This window comes from Somniosus microcephalus, chromosome 7, assembly GCF_052327205.1.
Source record: "Somniosus microcephalus isolate GS21.2 chromosome 7, FLI_Smic_1.0, whole genome shotgun sequence".
Taxonomy (NCBI): domain Eukaryota; kingdom Metazoa; phylum Chordata; class Chondrichthyes; order Squaliformes; family Somniosidae; genus Somniosus; species Somniosus microcephalus.
The window spans coordinates 124,281,061-124,306,749 of NC_140993.1; the positions used below are offsets into that span (position 1 = coordinate 124,281,061).

At 47.2% G+C, this 25,689-nt stretch overlaps 1 protein-coding gene across 7 annotated transcripts in view; it reads right to left on the reverse strand.

Moving 5' to 3' along the window:
* Positions 1 to 25,689, reverse strand: part of pcmtd1 (protein-L-isoaspartate (D-aspartate) O-methyltransferase domain containing 1) — a 124,779-nt gene that overhangs the window by 96,042 nt on the left and 3,048 nt on the right. For 2 of the 7 annotated variants that reach the window (XM_085992901.1, XM_085992902.1), the window contains exons 2-3: positions 17,735 to 17,820; positions 1,389 to 1,583 (exon numbers count right to left, since the gene is read on the reverse strand). The exons of 3 other annotated variants lie outside the window; for them this stretch is intronic. The gene's annotated coding sequence lies outside the window, so the exon portion shown is untranslated. The remainder of the gene's footprint in view (positions 1 to 1,388; positions 1,584 to 17,734; positions 17,821 to 25,689) is intronic. 2 more of the 7 variants (XM_085992899.1, XM_085992904.1) reach the window with 1 other exon arrangement.

The window sequence follows — 25,689 nt, forward strand, 5'->3', positions numbered from 1 at the left end:
AGGTAATGGTGATGGTTATAGTTGACCTGCAGAAGGTGCTATCTGCAGCAATAACCTCCCAGGCAGTATTATAAGTGTACACATGTCAACAGCTGACCAACACTTCAAGAAAGTTCACATAGTCCCCATAGTCCCCAAAAAAACTGTCAACTCAAGAATGGCCCCAACATGCAAAAACAAGTAGTTGCACAAGCCTGGTAACTGGCTACAGTGTCAGAAGTGCTGTCTTTTAGATGAGATATAAAAATGCTTGTTCAGGTGGATGTAAAAATGCTTGTTCAGGTGGATGTAAAAATGCTTGTTCAGGTGGATGTAAATGATCCCATGGCACTTTGAAGATGAGCAGGAGCCTGCACCTATTGTAGGTACAGGTTCTAATCTTCCCATTTGGGAAAAACCACCTAAAATTGTGGGGCAACGGAAAGGGGGTACAGACCCACCATCACAGGTCCCCAACCCTATATTGAGATCCAGTTCCATAAGTGGGGCACAGCATTTCAGATTACTGCTATTCACAGTACATTTGCTGCAATTCCAAACTGGCCAACACCATCCCTGTCCTCCCATCACCTGATCTCCTTTTGCATACATTTGCTTTAGCAATTTTTTTTTTTTTTTTAATCTACACGTACACACACAAAAAATACATTAGTAGCTTTTGCTACCTTGCTCAAGTGGCCATGTTTCAAATGTGAGCCTAAATGTACTGGGAAGCTATTAAAATAATTTTGTCCTCATTCAATGCTTCTCAACAGCATACCTAGATAGTAGAAAAGAGACCATGACCAATGTTACCCCTCTTTAGCCACCCAGAATGGAATCCAACTGTAGCTTGTTCATTCATTTAAAAAAAAAAAATTTTTAAAGCTTCATTTCTGCTCTGCTTGGCATTTCTCCACCTGTCCTCTTTGACACTCAGTGGTTTAACTTATTATTTCCAGCTAACTTTATAGTTTTAAAATCCCAGACTTCTCAGTTGATACAGACAGCATACAACGAAGCATGCAGACCGGAAAGTCCCAGGTTTCATTCCAAACATCTTTACTGGGCCAACATATACATTAGTCATTCATATGCAAGCATCCATATCAACCCAGGATGTGACATACACAAGGTGGATGGGTGCTGATTGAAGTGTTCAGGTGGTTGGTAGCAGCAAAAGGAGGGTGCATTTCAAAATAGATCTGGCTTACTTTTGGTAATCTGGAATCTAATCCACATTGACATAAATGAAAAAAGCTATCCACTTACAGCACTAACACTTAGTGAGGAAGAAATATATCAGGTATGCATCAACATTTGATCACTAAAACAAAATAAAGTTGAATGGTCAAAATGTAAGAGGCATTTGCAGTATACCTTGGAGTTGAATCTGCTGTGAAACTTACCCCTGAAGCAGGTTAAGGTTATTGCCAGAATTGATATGTAGCACACAGAATTAGGCTAGTATATACCGGCAAACAGGATTTCTATTTAGGCAGACATAGGGCCTGCTCCCACCTCCAAAGGCCAATGCAAGCGATTCCCAAAAGTGAGCTTCTGAGAACTGTAGGAGCATTTCTACAGCACCGTTACTTGTTTCACTGCAACAACAAAAAAAGTACAATTTTAAGTTCATTCTATTACTAGGAATTAAATATCCTTTATTTCTGCACATTTCTCTCTAGATAACAGTCATCTTAAAAATCTTGTAGTGGGGTGATTTTTAAATACATATCTCAAATATAGCAAAAATAAAGGGGTTCTTCTAATGGGAGATTTTAATTTTCACATACAACGGGAGAAACAGAACAGTACAAGTAGTAAAGCCAATGAATTTCCTGAATGCATTCAGGATAGGTTTCTAGAACAAAATGTTTCAGAACCAACAAGAGGACAGACTCCATTGCTGGGGTAAAGCCGTCAACCAATATCTACTATAAGCCCACCGATTCCCACAGCTACCTTGATTACACTTCCTCCCACCCCACCTTGATTACACTTTCTCCCACCCCACCTTTATTACACTTTCTCCCACCCCACCTTTATTACACTTTCTCCCACCCCACCTTGATTACACTTCCTCCCACCCCACCTTGATTACACTTTCTCCCACCCCACCTTGATTACACTTTCTCCCACCCCACCTTGATTACACTTTCTCCCACCCCACCTTGATTACACTTTCTCCCACCCCACCTTGATTACACTTCCTCCCACCCCACCTTGATTACACTTCCTCCCACCCCACCTTGATTACACTTCCTCCCACCCCACCTTGATTACACTTTCTCCCACCCCACCTTGATTACACTTTCTCCCACCCCACCTTGATTACACTTTCTCCCACCCCACCTTGATTACACTTTCTCCCACCCCACCTTGATTACACTTCCTCCCACCCCACCTTGATTACACTTCCTCCCACCCCACCTTGATTACACTTTCTCCCACCCCACCTTGATTACACTTCCTCCCACCCCACCTTGATTACACTTCCTCCCACCCCACCTTGATTACACTTTCTCCCACCCCACCTTGATTACACTTCCTCCCACCCCACCTTGATTACACTTCCTCCCACCCCACCTTGATTACACTTTCTCCCACCCCACCTTGATTACACTTCCTCCCACCCCACCTTGATTACACTTCCTCCCACCCCACCTTGATTACACTTTCTCCCACCCCACCTTGATTACACTTTCTCCCACCCCACCTTGATTACACTTTCTCCCACCCCACCTTGATTACACTTTCTCCCACCCCACCTTGATTACACTTTCTCCCACCCCACCTTGATTACACTTCCTCCCACCCCACCTTGATTACACTTTCTCCCACCCTACCTTGATTACACTTTCTCCACCCCACCTTGATTACACTTCCTCCCACCCTACCTTGATTACACTTTCTCCCACCCCACCTTGATTACACTTTCTCCCACCCCACCTTGATTACACTTTCTCCCACCCCACCTTGATTACACTTTCTCCACCCCACCTTTATTACACTTCCTCCCACCCCACCTTTATTACACTTCCCTCCCCACCCCACCTTGATTACACTTTCTCCCACCCCACCTTGATTACACTTTCTCCCACCCCACCTTGATTACACTTTCTCCCACCCCACCTTGATTACACTTCCTCCCACCCCACCTTGATTACACTTTCTCCCACCCCCACCTTGATTACACTTTCTCCACCCCACTTGATTACACTTTCTCCCACCCCCACCTTGATTACACTTTCTCCCACCCCACCTTGATTACACTTTCTCCCCACCCCACCTTGATTACACTTTCTCCACCCCACCTTGATTACACTTTCTCCCACCCCACCTTGATTACACTTTCTCCCACCCTACCTTGATTACACTTCCTCCCACCCCACCTTGATTACACTTCCTCCCACCCCACCTTGATTACACTTTCTCCCACCCCACCTTGATTACACTTTCTCCCACCCCACCTTGATTACACTTTCTCCCACCCCACCTTGATTACACTTTCTCCCACCCTACCTTGATTGCACTTTCTCCCACCCCACCTTGATTACACTTCCTCCCACCCTACCTTGATTACACTTTCTCCCACCCCACCTTGATTACACTTTCTCCACCCTACCTTGATTGCACTTTCTCCCACCCCACCTTGATTACACTTCCTCCCACCCTACCTTGATTACACTTTCTCCCACCCCACCTTGATTACACTTCCTCCCACCCTACCTTGATTGCACTTTCTCCCACCCCACCTTGATTACACTTCCTCCCACCCCACCTTGATTACACTTTCTCCCACCCCACCTTGATTACACTTTCTCCCACCCCACCTTGATTACACTTTCTCCCACCCCACCTTGATTACACTTCCTCCCACCCCACCTTGATTACACTTTCTCCCACCCCACCTTGATTACACTTTCTCCCACCCCACCTTGATTACACTTTCTCCCACCCCACCTTGATTACACTTTCTCCCACCCCACCTTGATTACACTTCCTCCCACCCCACCTTTATTACACTTCCTCCCACCCCACCTTTATTACACTTTCTCCCACCCCACCTTTATTACACTTTCTCCCACCACCACCTTGATTACACTTTCTCCCACCCTACCTTGATTACACTTTCTCCCACCCCACCTTGATTACACTTTCTCCCACCCCACCTTTATTACACTTTCTCCCACCCCACCTTGATTACACTTCCTCCCACCCCACCTTTATTACACTTTCTCCCACCCTACCTTGATTACACTTTCTCCCCACCCCACCTTTATTACACTTTCTCCCACCCCCACCTTGATTACACTTCCTCCCACCCCACCTTTATTACACTTTCTCCCACCCCACCTTGATTACACTTTCTCCCACCCTACCTTGATTACACTTCCTCCCACCCCACCTTTATTACACTTCCTCCCACCCCACCTTTATTACACTTTCTCCCACCCCACCTTGATTACACTTTCTCCCACCCCACCTTGATTCCACTTTCTCCCACCCCACCTTGATTACACTTTCTCCCACCCCACCTTGATTGCACTTTCTCCCACCCCACCTTGATTACACTTTCTCCCACCCCACCTTGATTGCACTTTCTCCCACCCCACCTTGATTACACTTTCTCCCACCCCACCTTGATTACACTTTCTCCCACCCTACCTTGATTACACTTCCTCCCACCCCACCTTGATTACACTTTCTCCCACCCCACCTTGATTACACTTTCTCCCACCCCACCTTGATTGCACTTCCTCCCACCCCACCTTGATTACACTTTCTCCCACCCCCACCTTGATTACACTTCCTCCCACCCCACCTTGATTACACTTTCTCCCACCCCACCTTGATTACACTTTCTCCCACCCCACCTTGATTGCACTTCCTCCCACCCCACCTTGATTACACTTTCTCCCACCCCACCTTGATTACACTTTCTCCCACCCCACCTTGATTACACTTTCTCCCACCCCACCTTGATTAGCACTTCCTCCCACCCCACCTTGATTACACTTTCTCCCACCCCACCTTGATTACACTTTCTCCCACCCCACCTTGATTACACTTTCTCCCACCCCACCTTGATTACACTTTCTCCCACCCCACCTTGATTACACTTTCTCCCACCCTACCTTGATTACACTTCCTCCCACCCCACCTTGATTACACTTTCTCCCACCCCACCTTGATTACACTTTCTCCCCACCCCACCTTGATTACACTTTCTCCCACCCTACCTTGATTACACTTCCTCCCACCCCACCTTGATTACACTTTCTCCCACCCCACCTTGATTACACTTCCTCCCACCCCACCTTGATTACACTTTCTCCCACCCCACCTTGATTACACTTTCTCCCACCCCACCTTGATTACACTTCCTCCCACCCCACCTTGATTACACTTTCTCCCCACCCCACCTTGATTACACTTTCTCCCACCCCACCTTGATTACACTTTCTCCCACCCTACCTTGATTACACTTTCTCCCACCCCACCTTGATTACACTTCCTCCCACCCCACCTTGATTACACTTTCTCCCACCCCACCTTGATTACACTTTCTCCCACCCTACCTTGATTACACTTCCTCCCACCCCACCTTGATTACACTTTCTCCCACCCCACCTTGATTACACTTTCTCCCACCCCCACCTTGATTACACTTTCTCCCACCCACCCTTGATTACACTTTCTCCCACCCCACCTTGATTACACTTCCTCCCACCCCACCTTGATTACACTTTCTCCCACCCCACCTTGATTACACTTTCTCCCACCCCACCTTGATTACACTTTCTCCCACCCCCACCTTGATTACACTTTCTCCCACCCCACCTTGATTACACTTTCTCCCACCCCACCTTGATTACACTTTCTCCCACCCCACCTTGATTACACTTTCTCCCACCCCACCTTGATTACACTTTCTCCCACCCCACCTTGATTACACTTTCTCCCACCCTACCTTGATTACACTTCCTCCCACCCCACCTTGATTACACTTTCTCCCACCCCACCTTGATTACACTTCTCCCACCCCACCTTGATTACACTTTCTCCCACCCCACCTTGATTACACTTTCTCCCACCCTACCTTGATTACACTTCCTCCCACCCCACCTTGATTACACTTTCTCCCACCCCACCTTGATTACACTTTCTCCCACCCCACCTTGATTACACTTTCTCCCACCCTACCTTGATTACACTTCCTCCCACCCCACCTTGATTACACTTTCTCCCACCCCACCTTGATTACACTTCCTCCCACCCCACCTTGATTACACTTCCTCCCCACCCCACCTTGATTACACTTCCTCCCACCCCACCTTGATTACACTTTCTCCCACCCCACCTTGTTTACACTTTCTCCCACCCCACCTTGATTACACTTCCTCCCACCCCACCTTGATTACACTTTCTCCCACCCCACCTTGATTACACTTTCTCCCACCCCACCTTGATTACACTTTCTCCCACCCTACCTTGATTACACTTCCTCCCACCCCACCTTGATTACACTTTCTCCCACCCCACCTTGATTACACTTTCTCCCACCCCACCTTGATTACACTTTCTCCCACCCCACCTTTATTACACTTTCTCCCACCCCACCTTGATTACACTTCCTCCCACCCCACCTTGATTACACTTCCTCCCACCCCACCTTTATTACACTTTCTCCCACCCCACCTTGATTACACTTTCTCCCACCCCACCTTGATTACACTTTCTCCCACCCTACCTTGATTACACTTCCTCCCACCCTACCTTTATTACACTTTCTCCCACCCCACCTTGATTACACTTTCTCCCACCCCACCTTGATTACACTTCCTCCCACCCCACCTTGATTACACTTTCTCCCACCCCACCTTGATTACACTTTCTCCCACCCCACCTTGATTACACTTTCTCCCACCCCACCTTTATTACACTTCCTCCCACCCCACCTTTATTACACTTCCTCCCACCCCACCTTGATTACACTTTCTCCCACCCCACCTTGATTACACTTTCTCCCACCCCACCTTGATTGCACTTTCTCCCACCCCACCTTGATTACACTTTCTCCCACCCCACCTTTATTACACTTCCTCCCACCCCACCTTTATTACACTTCCTCCCACCGCCACCTTGATTACACTTTCTCCCACCCCACCTTTATTACACTTCCTCCCACCCCACCTTTATTACACTTCCTCCCACCCCACCTTGATTACACTTTCTCCCACCCCACCTTGATTACACTTTCTCCCACCCCACCTTTATTACACTTCCTCCCACCCCACCTTTATTACACTTCCTCCCACCCCACCTTGATTACACTTTCTCCCACCCCACCTTGATTACACTTTCTCCCACCCCACCTTGATTACACTTTCTCCCACCCCACCTTGATTACACTTTCTCCCACCCCACCTTGATTACACTTTCTCCCACCCCACCTTTATTACACTTCCTCCCACCCCACCTTGATTACACTTTCTCCCACCCCACCTTGATTACACTTTCTCCCACCCCACCTTGATTACACTTTCTCCCACCCCACCTTGATTACACTTTCTCCCACCCCACCTTGATTACACTTTCTCCCACCCCACCTTGATTACACTTTCTCCCACCCCACCTTGATTGCACTTTCTCCCACCCCACCTTGATTACACTTTCTCCCACCCCACCTTGATTGCACTTTCTCCCACCCCACCTTGATTACACTTTCTCCCACCCCACCTTGATTGCACTTTCTCCCACCTACCACCTTGATTGCACTTTCTCCCACCCCACCTTGATTACACTTTCTCCCACCCCACCTTGATTGCACTTCTCTCCCACCCCACCTTGATTACACTTTCTCCCACCCCACCTTGATTAGCACTTTCTCCCACCCCACCTTGATTACACTTTCTCCCACCCCACCTTGATTACACTTCCTCCCACCCCACCTTGATTGCACTTTCTCCCACCCCACCTTGATTACACTTTCTCCCACCCCACCTTGATTACACTTTCTCCCACCCCACCTTGATTACACTTCTCCCACCCCACCTTGATTACACTTTCTCCCACCCCACCTTGATTACACTTTCTCCCACCCCACCTTGATTACACTTTCTCCCACCCTACCTTGATTACACTTTCTCCCACCCCACCTTGATTACACTTCCTCCCACCCCACCTTTATTACACTTTCTCCCACCCCACCTTGATTACACTTTCTCCCACCCTACCTTGATTACACTTCCTCCCACCCCACCTTGATTACACTTCCTCCCACCCCACCTTTATTACACTTTCTCCCACCCTACCTTGATTACACTTTCTCCCACCCCACCTTTATTACACTTTCTCCCACCCTACCTTGATTACACTTTCTCCCACCCTACCTTGATTACACTTCCTCCCACCCCACCTTGATTACACTTTCTCCCACCCCACCTTGATTACACTTTCTCCCACCCCACCTTGATTACACTTCCTCCCACCCCACCTTGATTACACTTTCTCCCACCCCACCTTGATTACACTTTCTCCCACCCCACCTTGATTACACTTTCTCCCACCCCACCTTTATTACACTTTCTCCCACCCCACCTTGATTACACTTCCTCCCACCCCACCTTTATTACACTTTCTCCCACCCTACCTTGATTACACTTCCTCCCACCCCACCTTGATTACACTTTCTCCCACCCCACCTTGATTCCACTTTCTCCCACCCCACCTTGATTACACTTCCTCCCACCCCACCTTGATTACACTTTCTCCCACCCCACCTTGATTACACTTCCTCCCACCCCACCTTGATTACACTTTCTCCCACCCCACCTTGATTCCACTTTCTCCCACCCTACCTTGATTACACTTTCTCCCACCCCACCTTGATTACACTTCCTCCCACCCCACCTTGATTACACTTTCTCCCACCCCACCTTGATTACACTTTCTCCCACCCTACCTTGATTACACTTTCTCCCACCCTACCTTGATTACACTTTCTCCCACCCCACCTTGATTACACTTTCTCCCACCCTACCTTGATTACACTTTCTCCCACCCTACCTTGATTACACTTTCTCCCACCCCACCTTGATTACACTTTCTCCCACCCCACCTTGATTACACTTTCTCCCACCCTACCTTGATTACACTTCCTCCCACCCCACCTTGATTACACTTTCTCCCACCCCACCTTGATTACACTTCCTCCCACCCCACCTTGATTACACTTTCTCCCACCCCACCTTGATTCCACTTTCTCCCACCCTACCTTGATTACACTTTCTCCCACCCCACCTTGATTACACTTTCTCCCACCCCACCTTGATTACACTTTCTCCCACCCCACCTTGATTACACTTCCTCCCACCCCACCTTGATTACACTTCCTCCCACCCCACCTTGATTACACTTTCTCCCACCCCACCTTGATTACACTTTCTCCCACCCCACCTTGATTACACTTTCTCCCACCCCACCTTGATTACACTTCCTCCCACCCCACCTTGATTACACTTCCTCCCACCCCACCTTGATTACACTTTCTCCCACCCTACCTTGATTACACTTCCTCCCACCCCACCTTGATTACACTTTCTCCCACCCTACCTTGATTACACTTCCTCCCACCCCACCTTGATTACACTTTCTCCCACCCCACCTTGATTACACTTTCTCCCACCCTACCTTGATTACACTTCCTCCCACCCCACCTTGATTACACTTTCTCCCACCCCACCTTGATTACACTTTCTCCCACCCTACCTTGATTACACTTTCTCCCACCCCACCTTGATTACACTTCCTCCCACCCCACCTTTATTACACTTTCTCCCACCCCACCTTGATTACACTTTCTCCCACCCCACCTTGATTACACTTTCTCCCACCCTACCTTGATTACACTTTCTCCCACCCCACCTTGATTCCACTTTCTCCCACCCTACCTTGATTACACTTTCTCCCACCCTACCTTGATTACACTTCCTCCCACCCCACCTTGATTACACTTTCTCCCACCCTACCTTGATTACACTTTCTCCCACCCCACCTTGATTCCACTTTCTCCCACCCTACCTTGATTACACTTTCTCCCACCCTACCTTGATTACACTTCCTCCCACCCCACCTTGATTACACTTCCTCCCACCCTACCTTGATTACACTTTCTCCCACCCCACCTTGATTCCACTTTCTCCCACCCCACCTTTATTACACTTTCTCCCACCCCACCTTGATTACACTTTCTCCCACCCCACCTTGATTACACTTTCTCCCACCCCACCTTGATTCCACTTTCTCCCACCCTACCTTGATTACACTTCCTCCCACCCCACCTTGATTACACTTTCTCCCACCCTACCTTGATTACACTTTCTCCCACCCCACCTTGATTACACTTTCTCCCACCCCACCTTGATTACACTTTCTCCCACCCCACCTTGATTACACTTTCTCCCACCCCACCTTGATTACACTTCCTCCCACCCCACCTTTATTACACTTTCTCCCACCCCACCTTGATTCCACTTTCTCCCACCCCACCTTTATTACACTTTCTCCCACCCCACCTTGATTACACTTTCTCCCACCCCACCTTGATTCCACTTTCTCCCACCCTACCTTGATTACACTTTCTCCCACCCCACCTTGATTACACTTCCTCCCACCCCACCTTTATTACACTTTCTCCCACCCCACCTTGATTACACTTCCTCCCACCCCACCTTGATTACACTTCCTCCCACCCCACCTTGATTCCACTTTCTCCCACCCCACCTTTATTACACTTTCTCCCACCCCACCTTGATTACACTTTCTCCCACCCCACCTTGATTCCACTTTCTCCCACCCTACCTTGATTACACTTTCTCCCACCCCACCTTGATTACACTTTCTCCCACCCCACCTTGATTACACTTTCTCCCACCCCACCTTGATTACACTTCCTCCCACCCCACCTTGATTACACTTTCTCCCACCCCACCTTGATTACACTTCCTCCCACCCCACCTTGATTACACTTCCTCCCACCCCACCTTGATTACACTTCCTCCCACCCCACCTTGATTACACTTTCTCCCACCCCACCTTGATTACACTTCCTCCCACCCCACCTTGATTACACTTTCTCCCACCCCACCTTGATTCCACTTTCTCCCACCCTACCTTGATTACACTTTCTCCCACCCCACCTTGATTACACTTTCTCCCACCCCACCTTGATTACACTTTCTCCCACCCCACCTTGATTACACTTCCTCCCACCCCACCTTGATTACACTTCCTCCCACCCCACCTTGATTACACTTTCTCCCACCCCACCTTGATTACACTTCCTCCCACCCCACCTTGATTACACTTTCTCCCACCCCACCTTGATTACACTTCCTCCCACCCCACCTTGATTACACTTTCTCCCACCCCACCTTGATTCCACTTTCTCCCACCCCACCTTGATTACACTTTCTCCCACCCCACCTTGATTCCACTTTCTCCCACCCCACCTTGATTACACTTTCTCCCACCCCACCTTGATTCCACTTTCTCCCACCCCACCTTGATTACACTTCCTCCCACCCCACCTTGATTACACTTCCTCCCACCCCACCTTGATTACACTTTCTCCCACCCCACCTTGATTACACTTTCTCCCACCCTACCTTGATTACACTTTCTCCCACCCCACCTTGATTACACTTTCTCCCACCCCACCTTGATTACACTTTCTCCCACCCCACCTTGATTACACTTTCTCCCACCCCACCTTGATTACACTTTCTCCCACCCCACCTTGATTACACTTCCTCCCACCCCACCTTGATTACACTTTCTCCCACCCCACCTTGATTACACTTTCTCCCACCCCACCTTGATTACACTTTCTCCCACCCCACCTTGATTACACTTTCTCCCACCCCACCTTGATTACACTTTCTCCCACCCCACCTTGATTACACTTCCTCCCACCCCACCTTGATTACACTTTCTCCCACCCCACCTTGATTACACTTTCTCCCACCCCACCTTTATTACACTTCCTCCCACCCCACCTTTATTACACTTCCTCCCACCCCACCTTGATTACACTTTCTCCCACCCCACCTTGATTACACTTTCTCCCACCCCACCTTGATTACACTTTCTCCCACCCCACCTTGATTACACTTTCTCCCACCCCACCTTGATTACACTTCCTCCCACCCCACCTTGATTACACTTTCTCCCACCCCACCTTGATTACACTTTCTCCCACCCCACCTTGATTACACTTTCTCCCACCCCACCTTGATTACACTTTCTCCCACCCCACCTTGATTACACTTTCTCCCACCCCACCTTGATTACACTTTCTCCCACCCCACCTTGATTACACTTCCTCCCACCCTACCTTGATTACACTTTCTCCCACCCCACCTTGATTACACTTCCTCCCACCCCACCTTGATTACACTTTCTCCCACCCCACCTTGATTACACTTTCTCCCACCCCACCTTGATTACACTTTCTCCCACCCCACCTTGATTACACTTCCTCCCACCCCACCTTGATTACACTTTCTCCCACCCCACCTTGATTACACTTTCTCCCACCCCACCTTGATTACACTTTCTCCCACCCCACCTTGATTACACTTTCTCCCACCCCACCTTGATTACACTTTCTCCCACCCCACCTTGATTACACTTTCTCCCACCCCACCTTGATTACACTTTCTCCCACCCCACCTTGATTACACTTCCTCCCACCCCACCTTGATTACACTTTCTCCCACCCCACCTTGATTACACTTCCTCCCACCCCACCTTTATTACACTTTCTCCCACCCCACCTTGATTACACTTTCTCCCACCCCACCTTGATTACACTTCCTCCCACCCCACCTTGATTACACTTCCTCCCACCCTACCTTGATTACACTTCCTCCCACCCCACCTTGATTACACTTTCTCCCACCCCACCTTGATTACACTTCCTCCCACCCCACCTTGATTACACTTCCTCCCACCCTACCTTGATTACACTTTCTCCCACCCCACCTTGATTACACTTTCTCCCACCCCACCTTGATTACACTTTCTCCCACCCTACCTTGATTACACTTTCTCCCACCCTACCTTGATTACACTTCCTCCCACCCCACCTTGATTACACTTCCTCCCACCCCACCTTGATTACACTTTCTCCCACCCCACCTTGATTACACTTTCTCCCACCCTACCTTGATTACACTTTCTCCCACCCTACCTTGATTACACTTTCTCCCACCCCACCTTGATTACACTTTCTCCCACCCCACCTTGATTACACTTTCTCCCACCCTACCTTGATTACACTTTCTCCCACCCCACCTTGATTACACTTTCTCCCACCCCACCTTGATTACACTTTCTCCCACCCCACCTTGATTACACTTCCTCCCACCCCACCTTGATTACACTTTCTCCCACCCCACCTTGATTACACTTTCTCCCACCCTACCTTGATTACACTTTCTCCCACCCCACCTTGATTACACTTTCTCCCACCCTACCTTGATTACACTTTCTCCCACCCCACCTTGATTACACTTTCTCCCACCCTACCTTGATTACACTTTCTCCCACCCCACCTTTATTACACTTCCTCCCACCCCACCTTGATTACACTTTCTCCCACCCTACCTTGATTACACTTTCTCCCACCCTACCTTGATTACACTTTCTCCCACCCCACCTTGATTCCACTTTCTCCCACCCCACCTTGATTACACTTTCTCCCACCCCACCTTGATTACACTTTCTCCCACCCCACCTTGATTCCACTTTCTCCCACCCCACCTTGATTACACTTTCTCCCACCCCACCTTGATTCCACTTCCTCCCACCCCACCTTGATTACACTTTCTCCCACCCCACCTTTATTACACTTTCTCCCACCCCACCTTGATTACACTTTCTCCCACCCCACCTTGATTACACTTCCTCCCACCCTACCTTGATTACACTTTCTCCCACCCCACCTTGATTACACTTTCTCCCACCCTACCTTGATTACACTTTCTCCCACCCTACCTTGATTACACTTTCTCCCACCCCACCTTGATTCCACTTTCTCCCACCCCACCTTGATTACACTTTCTCCCACCCCACCTTGATTACACTTTCTCCCACCCCACCTTGATTACACTTTCTCCCACCCCACCTTGATTCCACTTTCTCCCACCCTACCTTGATTACACTTTCTCCCACCCCACCTTGATTACACTTTCTCCCACCCCACCTTGATTACACTTCCTCCCACCCTACCTTGATTACACTTTCTCCCACCCCACCTTGATTACACTTCCTCCCACCCTACCTTGATTACACTTCCTCCCACCCTACCTTGATTACACTTTCTCCCACCCCACCTTGATTACACTTTCTCCCACCCCACCTTGATTACACTTTCTCCCACCCCACCTTGATTACACTTTCTCCCACCCCACCTTGATTACACTTCCTCCCACCCTACCTTGATTACACTTTCTCCCACCCCACCTTGATTACACTTCCTCCCACCCCACCTTGATTACACTTCCTCCCACCCCACCTTGATTACACTTTCTCCCATCCCACCTTGATTACACTTTCTCCCACCCCACCTTTATTACACTTCCTCCCACCCCACCTTGATTACACTTTCTCCCATCCCACCTTGATTACACTTTCTCCCACCCCACCTTTATTACACTTTCTCCCATCCCACCTTGATTACACTTTCTCCCACCCCACCTTGATTACACTTCCTCCCACCCCACCTTGATTACACTTTCTCCCATCCCACCTTGATTACACTTTCTCCCATCCCACCTTGATTACACTTTCTCCCACCCCACCTTTATTACACTTTCTCCCATCCCACCTTGATTACACTTTCTCCCACCCCACCTTTATTACACTTTCTCCCACCCCACCTTGATTACACTTCCTCCCACCCCACCTTGATTACACTTTCTCCCATCCCACCTTGATTACACTTCCTCCCACCCCACCTTTATTACACTTCCTCCCACCCCACCTTGATTACACTTTCTCCCACCCCACCTTGATTACACTTCCTCCCAACCCGCTTCCTGTAAAAACTCTATTCCATTCTCCCAGTTTCTCCATCTCCGTCACATCTGTTCTGACAATGCCACTTTCCACACCAGTGCTTCTGATAGGTCTTCCTTTTTCTTTAACTGAGGATTCCCCTCCACCGTGGTGGACAGGGCCCTCGACTGTGTCCATCCCATTTCCCACACTTCTGCTCTCACCCCTTCCCCTCTCTCCCAGAACTACGATGGGGTGGAAGGTGAGGACACGGAACCCTACCAGTCTCCACATTCAATGGATCATCCTCCGCCATTTCCTCCACTTCCAGCACGATGCCACCACCAAACATATCTTCCCCTCCTCTCTACTTTCAGCATTTCGAAGGGACCGTTCCCTCCGCGACACCCTGGTCTACTCTTCAATCACCCCCAACACCCACTCCCCTTCCTACAGCACCGTCCCGTGCAAGCAAAGGAGATTCAACACCTGCCCTTTCACCTCCTCCCTTCTCACTGTCCAAGGCCCCAAACACTCCTTCAAAGTGATATAAACAGCGATTTACCTGTACTTCTTTCAAATGAGTATATTGTATTTGCTGCTCACAATTGAGACAACCAAAGGTAGATTGGATGATGCTTTGCAGAACACTGCTGTTCAGTTCGCAAGCACGACCCAGAGCGTCAGGTCACTTGCCATTTTAATTCTACGTCCCACTCCCACTCTGACCTCTCCGTCCTCAGCTTCCTACCGTTCCAATGAAGCTCAGCTTCCTACCGTTCCAATGAAGCTCAGCTTCCTACCGTTCCAATGAAGCTCAGCTTACTACCGTTCCAATGAAGCTCAGCTTCCTACCGTTCCAATGAAGCTCAACAGAAGATCGAGGAACAGCGCCTCATCTTTCGATTAGGCACTTTACAGCCTTCCAGACTCAACATTGAGTTCAACAATTTCAGATCACAAACACTGCTCCCATTTTTTTCAGAGAGGTGCTGGTTCCGCTGTTGCCATTTACAGCTCCTCGAGATTCATCTTTTGTTTCCTTACTTGTCCCATTACTACCTCTTTTTTGCCTTGCACTATCATCCCATTTGTCATTTAATCACTCCTGCCTTCCATCCTATCACAGACCTTCCCTTTTGTTCCTTCTTCCCTTTTCCCTGACTCTGTACTTGCTTAAATCTTATTACATCTGTAACTTTTGCCAGTTCTGACGAAAGGTCACCAACCTGAAATATTAATTCTATTTCTCTCTCCACAGATGCTGCCTGACCTGCTGAGTATTTCCAGCATTTTCTGTTTTTATTTAAGAGAACAGGTTATTCTGGATTTAGTGATGAGTAACGAACCAGAATTAGTTAACAACCTGACGGTAAGGGAACATCTTTCAAATAGTGACCATAATGAGCCAGCATTTGTTGCAGCATCTGCCATTAGTTAGACTTGCCCTTGCACATTTAGGTTTTTAAAGTTTTTTGGGTGACAAGCTGCTGAAAGTGCGAGCTGATAACGTCGCAGGTGAGGGAAACGGGGCATCTGGGACCTGAGTGAACAGGACAAGCAACTGTGTCGCTCCTTAACCAATCAAACTGAGGGATTGCGAAATACAGCGAATACAGAAAGAAATGTAAATTAGAGTGAGTGAATTCAGTGTCAAATCAGGTACAGAAATTAAAATAAAGAGGGGGAAAGAAAGATTGGATGAGAGAGAGTAAAAGACAAAAAGGAAGTGAAAATAAAAATTTTAAATTTGACATTTCTAAAATCTCCCCAAAAAGAAATATCTGATGTAATAATTTTCAGTGTCAGCGAGGTTGATTGGCAGTAATTAACAATTAGCGCATCGTTAACAGGGTACTTGCGCTTGGAGTGACAAGACTTAACTTTCTGTGGCAAGTTTAGTTCGTATCTACTGTGCAAATACAACAACTTCACGCCATTCAATGCATTTCAATGGGGAAGTAGACAGCGAAGTGCAGGTTTCACAAAGCTAACGGTAGAGCATTGCAACTCGGACAGCAGCTTTTGGGTATTTTCATTTAACCGCGCATCTGCCCTTCACCTGAAGTTGTTGTTGTACCATTTACGCTGAAATAACATAGCACCATTAGCCTCACTGGTAATTTGGCAGCAAAATCTGGGCCAATGTGATCACATTTGATATTAGGTTTGAGTGTGAGAAGGGAGTGTCACAAACAAAGGTTTTACATTTTTGTGAGGCAAACTTCAAAGGGGGGGGCAGAAAAGAATTGACCGCAGTAAACTGGGCTGAACCGTCAATGGGTAAACCTACAGATAAATACCGGGAAGTATTCAAAATGTATGTGGTACAATACAAAGCCAGAACACATACCCCTAAAAGGCAAAGGCTCTACTTGTGTAGTTAAGCAAGCATGGTCAACAAATGAGGTAAGAGACAGTATCAAGCTAAAAGGAAAAGGCTCACAAATGCAAGGAAAGTGGAAATCCAGCAGACTGGGAGACATATTAAAAAGCAACAAAGGGATACAAAAGTAAGAAGTTCAGAAAGGAATATGAAAAAATTGCAAGGGATATCAAAGCTAACAGCAAAAGTATTAATAAATATATTAAGAGAGTGGTAAAGGAGAATGTGCGCTAATTAAAGACAGATGCAGGCAAGACTATAATTGATAATAAAGAAACAGCAGACTTGTTGAATCAGTACTTTGTATCCGTTTTCACAGTGGAGGTAGAGAACAAAATGGCAGATGGAGTTCAATGCAGTAAAGTGCGAGGTCATTCACTTTGGATCTGAGAAAGACAAATCAGAATATTTTTCTAATAGAGACTATAAACTGGAAAAAAAAAGGGATTTAGGAGACCATGTACACAAATCACTAAAAGCTAGTGCACAAGTAGAATCATAGAATGATACAGCACAGAAGGCGGCCATTCGGCCCATCTTGCCTGTGCCGGATCTTTAGTCACACTCCCCTGCCCTTTCCCCATAACCCTGTAATTTTTTTCCCTTCAAGTATTTATCCAATTCCCTTTTGAATGTTACTATTGAATCTGCTTCCACACCCTATCAGGAAGTGCATTCCAGATCACAACAACTCGCTGCTTTAAAAGTTTCCTCATGTCACCTCCGGTTCTTTTGCGAATCAACTTAAATCTGTACCCTCTGGTATTGATCCTTCTGCCAATGGATTTCCACTTTCCTTGCATTTGAGAGCCTTTTCCATTAGCTTGATACTGTCTCTTACCTCATTTGACCATGCTTGCTTAACTACACAAGTAGAGCCTTTGCCTTTTAGGGGTATATGTTCTGGCTTTGTATTGTACCGCATAGAAACATAGAAGAAACATAGAAGATCGGAGCAGGAGTGGGCCATTCGGCCCCTCGAGCCTGCTCCGCCATTCAATGCGACCATGGCTGATTATCCAAATTCAGTACCCTGTCCCTGCTTTCTCCCCATATCCCTTGATCCCCTTAGCGTTAAGAAAGATATCTAACTCCTTCTTGAATATATTTAATGAATTGGCCTCTACTGCCTTCTGTGGTAGAGAATTCCACAGGTTCACCACTCTCTGGGTGAAGAAATTCCTCATCTCAGTCCTAAATGGCTTACCCCTTATCCTTAGATACTTTTTGAATACTTCCCACAGTTTCTCTTTATGTACTCGATCAAAACCCTTCATGATTTTGAACACCTCTATCAAATCTCCTCTTAACCTTCTCTGTTCTAAGGAGAACAAACCCAGTCTCTCCACATAACTGAAGTCCCTCATCCCATTCTAGTAAATCTCTTCTGTGCCCAGAATTGAACACAATACTCCAGCTGAGACCTAACCAACATTTTATAAAGGTTAGCCTAACTTCCTTGTTTTTGTACTCTATGCTTCTGCAAATAAAGCCAAGGATCCCATATGCACTTTTAACAGCCTTCTCGATTGTCCTACCACCTTCAAAGATTTGTGTACATACACCCCCAGGTCTCTTTGTTCCTGCAACCACTTTAGCATTGTGCCACTTAGTCTATATTGCCTCTCCTCATTCTTCCTACCAAAATGTATCACTTCACACTTCTCTGCATTAAATTTCATCTGACATGTGCCTGCCCATTTCACCAGTCGGTCTATGTCCTCCTGAAGTCTGTTACTATCGTTCTCAGTGTCAGCTGTGGCTCAGTGGGTAGCACTCTTGCCTCCGAGTCAGAAGGTTACATAAGAACATAAGAAATAGGAGCAGGAGTAGGTCATTCAGCCCTTCGAGCCTGCTCTGCCATTCAATGAGATCATGGCTGATCTTCTGCCTCAACTCCATTCACGGGTCACATCCCTTGATGCCCTTACTAGTCAGAAATCTATTGACGTCTGTTTTGAATATACCCAATGACTGAGCCTCCACAGCCCTCTGGGGTAGAGAATTCCAGAGATTCACCACCCTTTGTGAAGAAATGTCTTCTCATCTCAGTCGTGAATGGCCTACCCTTTATCCTGAGGCGGTGGCCCCTGGTTCTAGACTCCCCAGCCAAGGGAAACATTCTCCCAGCATCCACCCTATCAAGCACTGTAATAATTTTGTATGCTTCAATGAGATCCCCTCATTCTTCTGAATTCAAGAGAATACAGGCCTAGTTTACTCAATCTCTTCTCCTACAACAGTCCCACCATCGCAAGAATCAATCTCGTGAACCTTCGTTGCACTCCCTCTATGGCAAGTATATCCTTCCTTAGGTAAGGAGACCAAAATTGTACACAGTACTCCAGGTGTGGTCTCACCAAGGCCCTATATAATTGGAGTAAGACTTCTTTACGCCTGTACTCAAATCCTTTTGTAATGAAGGCCAGCATACCATTTGCCTTCCTAATGGTTTGCTGCACCTGCACATTCACTTTCAGTGACTCATGTACAAGGACACCCAGGTCCCTTTGAGCATCTGCATTCCCCAATCTTTCACCATTTAGGAAATACTCAGCCTTTCTGTTACTTCTACCAAAGTGGATAACTTCACTTTTATCCACATTATATTCCATCTGCCATGTCCTCACCCACTCACTGAGCCTGTCGAGATCCTCTTGAAGACTCTTCACATCCTCTTCACAACTGACACTGCCACCTAGCTTTGTATCATCAGCAAATTTGGAAATGTTACATTCAGTCCCCTCATCCAAATCATCAATATAGATTGTGAATAGCTGGGGCCCAATCACCGATCCTTGCGGTACCCCACTAGTCACAGCCCGTCATCCTGAAAAAGACCCATTTATCCCTACTCTTTGTTTTCTGTCTGTTAACCAATATTCAATCCATGCTAGTATATTATCCCCAATTCCATGTGCCCTAATTTTGTTCACCAACCTCTTGTGTGGGACCTTATCGAAGGCCTTCTGAAAATCCAAATACACCACATCTACCAGTTCCCCTTTGTCTACTCCACTAATTACATCCTCAAAGAACTCCAATAGGTTTGTCAAACAGAATTTCCCCTTCATAAATTCATGTTGACTCTGCCCAATCATACTATTAGTTTCTAACTGCCCAGTTATTGCTTCCTTTATAATATATTCCAACATTTTCCCAACTACTGATGTGAGGCTAACAGGTCTGTAATTCCCCATTTTCTCTCTCCCTCCTTTCTTAAATAACAGGGTTACATTTGCTATCCTCCAATCTGCAGGAACCATTCCAGAGTCTATAGAATTTTGGAAGATGACAACCAATACGTCCACTAACTCAATGGCCACCTCTTTCAAAACCCTAGGATGTAGGTCATCTGGTCCTTGGGATTTATTGACTTTTAGTTTCATTAATTTTGCTAGTACTATTTTTTTTACTAATAATAATCTCTAAGTTCCTCATTCTCGCCACACCCTTGGTTTTCTTGTATTTCTGGGAGCTTTTTTGTGTCTTCCTCCGTGAAGACAGAAACAAAGTATTTATTTAATTTCTCTGCCATTTCCTCATTCCCCATTATAAATTCTCCCGTCTCAGACTGTAAAGGACCTACATTTACCTTCGGCAGTCTTTTCCTTTTCACATACCTATAGTCCGATTGCGGTAATTACAGAGGAGTTTCCCTGCTGTCTGCCACAGGGAAAGTCATCGCAAGAATCCTCCTCAATCGCCTTCTCCCAGTGGCCGAAGAGCTCCTCCCAGAGTCGCAATGCGGATTCCGCCCACTAAGGGGCACAATGGACATGATCTTCACCGCACGTCAATTACAAGAGAAATGCAGGGAACAGCACCAACCGCTGTACATGGCCTTCTTTGATCTCACAAAGGCCTTCGACACTGTCAACCATGAGGGATTATGGAGTGTCCTCAAATTCAGCTGCCCTCAAAAGTTTGTCACCATCTTCCGCCTGCTTCACGATGACATGCAAGCCGTGATCCTGACCAACGGTTCCACCACAGACCCAATTCACGTACAAACCGGGGTCAAGCAAGTCTGTCATCAACGCTCTTCTCGGTCTTCCTTGCTGCAATGCTCCATCTCACCCTCAGTAAGCTCCCCACTGGAGTGGAGCTAAGTTACAGAACAAATGGGAAACTGTTCAACCTCCATCGCCTCCAGTCCAGATCGAAGGTCGTCCCATCCTCTGTCGTCGAGTTACAGTATGCAGACAATGCTTGCGTCTGCGCTCACTCGGAGGTCGAACACCAAACCATCGTCAACACCGTCACTGAAGCGTACGAGAGCAAGACCTTACACTAAACATCCGTAAAACAAAGGTCCTCTACCAACCTGCCCCCGCCACACAGTACTGCCCCCCCCATTATCAAAATCCATGACAAGGCCTTGGACAACGTGGACCATTTTCCATACCTTGGGAGCCTATGTCAACAAGGGCAGACGTCGACGGCGAAGTCCAACACCGCCTTCAGTGTGCCAGTGCAGCCTTCCGTCGCCTGAGGAAGAGAGTGTTTGAAGACCAGGACCTCAAACCCGGCACTAAGCTCATGGTCTACAGAACAGCAGTAATACCTGCCCTGCTGTATGCCTCAGAGACATGGACCATGTACAGCAGGCACCTCAAGGCACTGGAGAGGTACCACCAACACTGCCTCCGCAAGATCCTGCAAATCTATTGGCAGGATAGGCGCACCAACATCGGTGTTCTTGCTCAAGCCAACATCCCCAGCATCGAAGCTTTGACCACGTTCTGATGGGCGGGTCACATTGTCTGCATGCCCGATACGAGACTCCCAAAACAAGCGCTCTACTCAGAGCTCCGGCATGGCAAGAGAGCCCCAGCTGGGCAGAGGAAACGCTTCATGGACACCCTCAAAGCCTCCTTGAAAAACTGTAACAACCCCACCGACACCTGGGAATCCCTGGCCCAAGACCGCACAAAGTGGAGGAGAAGCATTCGGGAAGGCGCCGAACACCTCGAGTCTCTTCGCCGGGAGCAAGCGGAAGCCAAGCGCAGGCAACGCAAGGAGCGCACGTCAACCCAAGCACCCCACCCACCCACCCCTTCAACCACCGTCTGCCCCACCTGTGACAGAGACTGTAGGTCCCACATTGGACTAAACAGTCACCTGCGAAATCATTTTTAATGTGGAAGCAAGTCATCCTCGGGTCAGAGGGACTGCCTAAGAAGAGAAGAGAAGGTTGTGGGTTCAAGTCCCACTCCAGGGACTTTAGCACAAAAATCTAGGATGACACTCCAGTGCAGTGTTGAAGGAGTGCTGCACTGTCGGAGGTGCTGTCTTTCCGATGAGAGGGGATCTCATTGAAACTTATAAAATTCTAACAGGACTAGACAGACTAGATGCAGGAAGGATGTTCCCGATGGCCGGGAAGTCCAGAACCAGGGGTCACAGTCTAAGGATAAGGGGTAAACCATTTAGGACAGAGATGAGGAGGAATTTTTTCACCCAGAGAGTGGTGAACCTGTGGAATTCTCTACCACAGAAGGCAGTAGAGGCCAATTCATTAAATATATTCAAGGAGTTAGATATATTTCTTAAGGCTAAAGGGATCAAGGGATATGGAGAGAAGGCAGGGACAGGGTACTGAATTTGGATGATCAGCCATGATCGCATTGAATGGCGGAGCAGGCTCGAGGGGCCGAATGGCCTACTCCTGCTCCTATCTTCTATGTTTCTATGACATTAAAACCATCTGCTCTCTCAGGTGGACGTAAAAGAACCTATGGCACTATTTTGAAGAAGAGCAGGGGAGTTATCCCCGGTGTCCTGGCCAATATTTCTCCCTCAATCAACATAACAAAAACAGATTATCTGGTCATTATCGCATTGCTGTTTATAGGAGCTTGCTGTGCGCAAAATTGGCTGCCGCGTTTCCTACATTACAACAGTGACTACACTCCAAAAGTACTTCATTGGCTGAAAAGCGCTTTGAGACGTCCGGTGGTCATGAAAGGCACTATATAAATGCAAGACTTTCTTTCTTTTTCATTGTTTACTACATTTCCGCATGTCATGTCATCTGCAATCTTTGAAATTCTGCCCTATATACCCAAGTCTAGGTCATTAATATTCATCAAAAAGCGCAGTTGTCCGAATACTGGCCTCTGGGGAACACCACTCTTTACTTCCCTCCAGACTGAAACCGTTATCCACACTCTAGGTTTTCTGTGCCTTAACCAGGTTATCCACACTGGCACTGTCCCTTTAGTCCCATGGTTTTAATTTTGCTAACTAGTCTATTATGTGGTACGCTGTCCAACACCTTTTGAAAGTCCAGATACACATCAAGCACACTACCCTCATCAACCCTCTCCATTACTACTTCTAAGAACTCAATCAAGTTAGTCAAACACGATTTGCCTTTAACAAATCCATGCGGACTTTCTTTTATTAGCTCATACTTTTCCAAATGTCAACTAATTTTGTACCGGATATTGTCTTTAAAAGTTTCCCCACTATCGATGTTACACTGACAGGCCTGTATTTGTAGGGCTTATCCCTCTCCACTTTAAAAAAAAACACAGGGGCGCAGAATTTGCAATCCTCCATTCCTCTGGCACCACCGCCATCTCTAAGCAGGATTGGGAGATTGTGGCCACAGCCTCTGCAATTTCCACCCTTACTTCTCTCAGTAACCTAGAATGCATCCCATCTGGACCAGGTGACTTTTCCACTTTGAGGACTGCCAACTTTAAGTACCTCCTGTTTATCTATTTTTATCCTATCCAATATCACGAATACCTCCTCCTTTACTGCTACATTGACAGCATCCTCTGTTCTTGTGAAGACGGATGCAAAGTACTTATTTAGTGCCTCTACAAGAATCTCTCATTTTTGGCCCCCAATTACAAAAAGTAATCAAAAAGGCTAATGGAATATTCGCCTTTATGTCAAGATAATTGGAATACAAAAATGAGGAAGTGATGCTTCAGTTGTACAGCCTTGCTCAGATCCCATGTGGAGTACTGTATTCAGTTTTGGGCCTCAGGAAAGATATACTGGAATTGGAGGAGGTACAGCACAGATTCACCAAAATAATACTGAGTTTTAAAGGGTTAAATTACAAGGACAGGTTGCATAAACTTGGTTTGTATTCCCTTGAGTTTAGAAAGTTGAGGTGTTTAAAATGATAAAGGGGTTCGGATAGGGTAGATACTGAGAAATGATTTCCTCTGGCAGAGGAATGCAGACAAGAGGGAATAATCTTAAAATTATAGCCAGGCTATTTAGGAGTGAAATCAGGAAGTACTTTTTCACACAAAGGGTAGTGGAAATCTGGAACTCAACAACTGCAATTATATAGCACCTTTAACATAATAAAATGTCCCAAGGCACTTCACTGGACAATTATCAAACAAAATTTGACACCGAGCCACATAAGATGATATTAGGTCAGTTGACAAAAAGCTTGGTCAAAGAGGTAATTTTGAGGTGTGTCTTAAAGGAGAAGAAAGAGCTGGAGAGATTTAGGGAGGGAATTCAAAGCTTAGGGCCTAGGCAGCAGAGGACACAGCCGCCAATGGTGGCACTAGGATGGATGCACAAGAGGCCAGAATTGGAGAAGCGCAGAGACCTCGGAGAGTCGTAGGGCAGGAGGTTACAGAGATAGGCAAGGCCTTGGAGGGATTTGAAAACAAGCATGAGAAGTTTAAAATCGAAGTGTTGCCAGCCAGGAGACAATGTAAGTTAGCAAGCACAGGGGTAATGGGTGAACGGGACTTGTTGCAAGTTAGGATATGGGGCAGTGAGCACAGGGGGTGATGGGTGAACGGGACTGGGTGTGAGTTACGACACGGGGCAGTGAGCACAGGGGTAATGGGTGAACGGGACTTGGTGCAAGTTAGGATATGGGAAGAATCGTTTTAGATGAACTCAAATTTACAGAGGGTGCAAGATGGGAGGGTGGCCAGGAGAGCTTTGGAATAGTTGAGCCTAGAGGTAACAAAGACAATGGCTTCAGTCTTCCCAATATTTAATAGGAGGAAATTTCTGCTCAAAAAGAAGCAATGACAAATCAGAGGTAGTGGAAGAGTCGAGAGATGGTGGTGTGGTAGAGCTGGGTGTCATCAGAGTACATGTGGAACCTGATGTGTTTTTGAATGATATCGCTGAGCGGCACATCACCCAAAAGGCTGTGGATCGACAGATTTTTGTTGTGCAAGGGTGACAGGGGATATGGAACAAAGGCAGGTAAATAGAACTGAGGTACACATCAGTCATGATCTAACTAAACAACA